General features: G+C 39.9%; 1 protein-coding gene across 1 annotated transcript in view; it reads left to right on the plus strand.

The window, feature by feature from the left end:
* The window catches only part of LOC107466133 (extensin-like), a 10,334-nt gene that overhangs the window by 628 nt on the left and 3,242 nt on the right, over positions 1-6,464 (plus strand). The gene's annotated exons all lie outside the window — the stretch shown is intronic.

Below are 6,464 nucleotides of genomic sequence, written 5' to 3' on the forward strand. Positions count from 1 at the left end.
CATTCAAGAGAATCCGGAAGGTCTAAACCTTATCTGTGGTATTCTGAGTAGGATTCAAGGATTGAATGACCGTGACAAACTTCAAACTCGCGATTGTGGGGCGTTAGTGACAGACGTAAAAGAATCACTGGATTCTATTCCGACATGATCGAGAACCGACAGCTGAATAGTCGTGCTGTGACAAAGCGCGTTGAAAATTTTCACTGAGAGGACGGGACTGTAGCCATTGACAACGGTGATGCCCAACAAACAGCTTGCCATGGAAAGGAGTAAGAAGGATTGGATGAAGACAGTAGGAAAGCAGAAAGACAGAAGGGACAAAGCATCTCCATACGCTTATCTGAAATTCTCACCAATGAATTGCATAAGTATCTCTATCTTTATTTTATGTTTTAATCATTAATCCTCCATAACCATTTGAATCCGCCTGGCTGAGATTTACAAGATGACCATAGCTTGCTTCATACCAACAATCTCCGTGGGATCGACCCTTACTCGCGTAAGATTTATTACTTGGACGACCCAGTGCACTTGCTGGTTAGTTGTGCGAAGTTGTGATAAAGAGTTAAGATTGCAATTGAGCGTACCATGTTGATGGTGCCATTGATGATCACAATTTCGTGCACCAAGTTTTTGGCACCGTTGCTGGGGAATTAAATGTCCTAACTACAGTTTCGCATTTGTTCCCTGTAATAACAGTGCCAAGTTTTGATCCGGCAACAACACCAAGTTTTTGGCGCCGTTGCCGAGGATTGTTTGCGTTTGGACAACTGACGGTTCATCTTGTTGCTTAGATTAAGTATTTTTCAGAATTTTTAAGAATGAATTCTAGTGTTTCAAGGTGATGTTCTCATCATCACCAAAGCTGATTGATCTTCATCAATTTAGCTCTTGAATGCAATGTTCTGCTGAAGCTTGGCTGACCATGTCTAATTCCTTTAGACTGAAGCTTTAGACTAACATTGCATGATTCCTGGGATTCTCATTAAGAATTTTGATATTCCTGGAATTCTTATTAAAAATTTTGAATCTCTTTATTTTCTTCTCCAAATAATTTTTGAAAAATCCAAAAAAATTACAAAATTAAAAAAACCAAAAATATTTCTTGTTTGAGTCTAGTGTCTAATTTTATGTTTGGTGTCAATTGCATGTTTCTGTTCTTCTTGCATCTATCATGTGTCTTCATTGATCTTCAAGTTGTTCTTGATGATTTACTTGCTCTGATCTTTAAATTCTCTTGTTTTGTGTGTTTTGTTGTTTCTCATAAGCATTCTCAATTTGTTAGTGTCAGTAGTATACAAACATCTAAGTTTGGTGTCTTGCATGCATTGTTTATTTGATTTTAGTTGCATTTTGATTATTCATCATCATTAAAAATTCAAAAATTTTTAATTTGTGTCTTTTCAAGTAAATAATACAGAGAATTGAAGATTCAGAACATACAGCAGAGGAATTACATAGAAAAAGCTGGGCGTTCAAAATGCCCAGTGAGGAAGGAAAACTGGCGTTTAAACGCCAGCCAGGGTGCCTGGCTGGGCGTTTAACGCCCAAAAGGGTAGCATTTTGGGCGTTAAACGCCAGAATGGATACCATTCTGGGCGTTTAACGCCAAGATGGCACAAGTGGGAAGATTTTGTTTTCAATTCAAATTTTTTTTTAAGTTTCCATAATTTTTCAAAATCAAATCTTTTTCAAATCATATCTTTTCAATCATATATTTTCAAAATCAATTTCTTTCCAATTTCAAAAATACTTGCTAACAATTAATGATTTGATTCAACATTTCAAGTATGTTACCTTTTCTGTTGAGAAAGGTTTAATGTTCGAATCATATCTTTTCTTGTTAGCCAAGTAATTGATTTTAAAAATCAAATCTTTTTAAATTGTTTTTCCAAATCATATCTTCTCAACCATATCTTTTTAAAACTATATCTTTTCAATCATATCTTTTTAATCACATCTTTTTCAAAATAAGTTTTCAACCATTTCTTTTTGATTTCTAATTTCAAAATCTTTTTCAAAAATCACTTTACTTTTTTCTCAATCTTAGTTTTCTAAAATCATCAATCAATTTTCAAAATGTTTTTAAAATCTTTTTAATTTATTTTCAAAAATTTCTTCCCCTCTTCTCACATCCTTCTATTTATGGACTAACATGTACAATTCGAACTCTATCTTTCTAAGTTCGAATTCTTCTACCTCTTCCTTCTATTTTTCTTTTCCTCTGACACCTCAAGGAATCTCTATACTGTGACATAGAGGATTCCATATTTTCTTATTCTCTTCTCTTTCATATGAGCAGGAGCAAAGACAAAAGCATTCTTGTTGAGGCTGACCCTGAACCTGAAAGGACCTTGAAGCGAAAGCTAAGAGAAGCTAAAGCACTACTCTCTGTAGAGGACCTAACAGAAATCTTCAAGTAAGAAGAAGACATGGCAGCCGAAAACAACAACAATGCCAACAATACAAGGAAGGTGCTTGGTGACTTTACTTCACCTACTCCCGACTTCTATGGGAGAAGCATCTCTATCCCTGCCATTGGAGCAAACAACTTTGAGCTTAAACCTCAATTAGTTTCTCTAATGTAATAGAATTGCAAGTTCCATGAACTTTCATTGGAGGATCCTCATCAGTTTTTAGCTGAATTCTTGCAAATCTGTGACACTGTCAAGACCAATGAGGTTAACCCTGAGGTCTACAGACTTATGCTATTCCCTTTTGCTGTAAGAGATAGAGCTAGGATATGGTTGGACTCACAACCTAAAGAAAGCCTGAACTCTTGGGAAAAGCTAGTCAATACCTTCTTGGCAAAGTTCTTTCCACCTCAAAAATTGAGTAAGCTTAGAGTGGAAGTCCAAACCTTCAGACAAAAGGAAGGTGAAACCCTCTATAAAGCTTGGGAAAGATACAAACAATTGATCAGAAAATGTCCGTCTGACATGATTTCTGAATGGAGCATCATAGGTATCTTCTATGATGGTCTGTCTGAACTGTCCAAGATGTCATTGGATAGCTCTGCTGGAGTTAAGCTCAAAAAAAATGCATAAAACAACTAAAACTAACAGAAAAATGCTAGTGAAACTAGCCTAAGATGCCTTGGCATCAATAACCAATTCATGTACACTTCTGAAAGGAATCCTGTGAACAATGGGACAAATCAGAAGAAAGGAGTTCTTGAGATTGATACTCTGAATGTCATATTGGCTCAGAACAAAATATTGAGTCACCAAGTCAATATGATTTCTCAATGTCTGTCTGGAATGCAAGCTGCACCAGGCAGTACTAAGGACGCTTCATCTAAAGAAAAAGCTTATGATCCTGAGAACCCATCAATGGAAGAGGTGAATTACATGGGAGAACTCTATGGAAACACCTATAATCCTTTATGGAGAAATCATCCAAATCTCTCATGGAAGGATCAACAGAGACCTCAACAAGGTTTCAATAACAATAATGGTGGAAGAAACAGGTTTAGCAATGGCAAGCCTTTTCCACATCTTCTCAGCAACAGACAGAAAATCCTAAGCAGAGCCACTCTGACTTAGCAACCATGGTTCTGATCAAATCAAAACCACTCAAAGTTTCATGACTGAAACAAGATCTTCCATTAGAAACTTGGAGGCACAAGTGGGTCAGCTGAGTAAGAAAGTTACTGAACTCCCTCCTAGTACTCTTCCAAGCAATACAGAAGAGAATCCAAAAGGAGAGTGTAAGGCCATCAACATGGCCAAACTTGGAGAGGAGAAAGAGGCAGTAAGCGCCACTGAGGAAGGCCTCAATGGACGTCCACTGGCCTCCAATGAGTTCCCCAATGAGGAACCATGGGAATCTGAGGCTCACACTGAGACCATAGAGATTCTATTGGATTTACTTCTGCCATTCATGAGCTCTGATGAGTATTCTTCCTCTGAAGAGGATGAAGATGTCACTGAAGAGCAAGTTGCTAAATACCTTAGAGCAATCATGAAACTAAATGACAAGTTATTTGGTAATAAGACTTGGGAGGATGAACCCACTTTGCTCACCAAAGAACTAGATAACTTGACTAGGCAGAGATTACCTCAAAAAAGACAGGACCCTGGGAAATTTTCAATACCTTGTACAGTAGGCATCATGACCTTCAAGAAGGCTCTGTATGACCTAGGTTCTAGCATAAACCTCATGCCTCTCTCTGTAATGGAGAAGCTAGGGATCTTTGTGGTACAAGCTACAAGAATCTCACTAGAGATGGCAGACAATTCAAGAAAACAAGCTTATGGACTTGTAGAGGATATTCTGGTAAAGATTGAAGACCATTACATCCCTGCTGTTTTCATAGTCCTAGAGAATGGGAAGTGCATGGATGAATCCATCATCCTTGGCAGACCCTTCCTAGCCACAGCAAAGGCTATGATTGATGTTGACAGAGGAGAATTGATCATTCAAGTGAATGAAGAACCCTTTGTGTTTAAGGCTCAAGGATATCCCTCTGTAACCATGGAGAGGAAGCATGAAGAGCTTCTCTCAAAACAGAGTCAAATAGAGCCCCCACAGTCAAACTCTAAGTTTGGTGTTGGGAGGTTCCAACATTACTCTGAGTATCTGTGAGGCTCCATGAGAGCCCACTGTCAAGCTACTGACATTAAAGAAGCACTTGTTGGGAGGCAACCTAATGTTATTTTATGTTTTCTATAGGTTGATGATCATGGGAAGTCACAAAATCAATTGAAAAGGCAAAAACAGAATGAAAAATAGAAAGAAAAATAGCACACCCTGGAGGAAAACCTGCTGGTGTTTAAACGCCAGTAAGGGCAGCAAATGGGCGTTTAACGCCCAGTCTGGCACCATTCTGGGCGTTTAACGCCAGAAAGGGGCACCAGACTGGCGTTAAATGCCAGAAAAGGGCAAGAAGTTGGCGTTAAACGCCAGAAATGGGCACCAGCCCGGCGTTTAATGCCAGAATTGGCATAAAGAGCATTTTTGCTCGCCACTTGGTGCAGGGATGAATTTTCCTTGACACCTCAGGATCTGTGGACCCCACAGGATCTCCACCTACCCCACCACTCTCTCTCTTCTTCACCCATTCACCAATCACCTCAATACCTCTTCCCCAAAAACCCCTCACCTATCAAATCCCACTATTCTCCTCACTACTCACATCCATCCTTCATAAAACCTCACCTACCTCACCATTCAAATTCAAACCACTTTCCCTCCCAACCCACCCTCACATGACCGAACCCTACCCCTCTCTCCACCCCTATATAAACCCATCTTTACTCCTTCATTTTCACACAACCAAAACACTACTTCTCCCCCTTGGCCGAACCACAAAGCCACCTCCATCTCCTCTATTTCTTCTTCTTCTACTATTTTCTTTCTTCTTTTGCTCGAGGACGAGCAAACCTTCTAAGTTTGGTATGGTAAAAGCATTTCTTTTTGTTTTTCCATAACCATTTATGGCATCTAAGGCCGGAGAAACCTCTAGAAAGAGGAAAGAGAAGGCAAAAGCTTCCACCTCCGAGTCATGGGAGATGGAGAGATTCATCTCAAGGGTGCATCAAGACCACTTCTATGAAGTTGTGGCCATGAAAAAGGTGATCCCCGAGGTCCCTTTCAAACTCAAAAAGAGTGAATATTCGGAGATCCAACATGAGATCCGAAGAAGAGGTTAGGAAGTTCTTACCAACCCCATTCAACAAGTCGGAATCTTAATGGTTCAAGAGTTCTATGCCAATGCATGGATCACCAAGAACCATGATCAAAGTGTGAACCTGGACCCAAAGAATTGGCTTACAATGGTTCGGGGAAAATGCTTGGATTTTAGTCCGAAAAATGTAAGGTTGGCATTCAACTTGCCCATGATGCAAGGAGATGAACATCCTTACACTAGAAGGGTCAACTTTGATCAAAGGTTGGACCAAGTCCTCATAGACATTTGTGAATAGGGTGCTCAATGGAAGAGAGATTCAAGAGGGAAGCCGGTTCAACTGAGAAGGCATGACCTCAAGCCCGTGGCTAGGGGATGGTTGGAGTTCATCCAACGCTCAATCATTCCCACTAGCAACCAGTCCGAAGTTACTATAGACCGGGCTATCATGATTCATAGCATCATGATTGGAGATGGTAAAAGCATTGCTTTTTGTTTTTCCATAACCATTTATGGCATCTGAGGTCGGAGAAACCTCTAGAAAGAGGAAAGGGAAGGCAAAAGCTTTCACCTCCGAGTCATGGGAGATGGAGAGATTCATCTTAAGGGATGCACTTTCCTCCACAAAACTATTAGGAGCAAATCAACACCTCCCTAGGAGAATTGAGTTCCAACATGGGACAACTAAGGGTGGAGCACCAAGAACATTCCATTCTCCTCCATAAAATTAGAGAAGATCAAAGAGTCATGAGAGAGGAGCATCAAAGGCAAGGAAGAGACATTGAGGAGCTCAAGCACTCCATAAGATCTTCAAGAGGAAGAACAAGCCGCCATC

The sequence above is a fragment of the Arachis duranensis genome, chromosome 9 (assembly GCF_000817695.3).
Source record: "Arachis duranensis cultivar V14167 chromosome 9, aradu.V14167.gnm2.J7QH, whole genome shotgun sequence".
In the NCBI taxonomy this organism is placed as follows: domain Eukaryota; kingdom Viridiplantae; phylum Streptophyta; class Magnoliopsida; order Fabales; family Fabaceae; genus Arachis; species Arachis duranensis.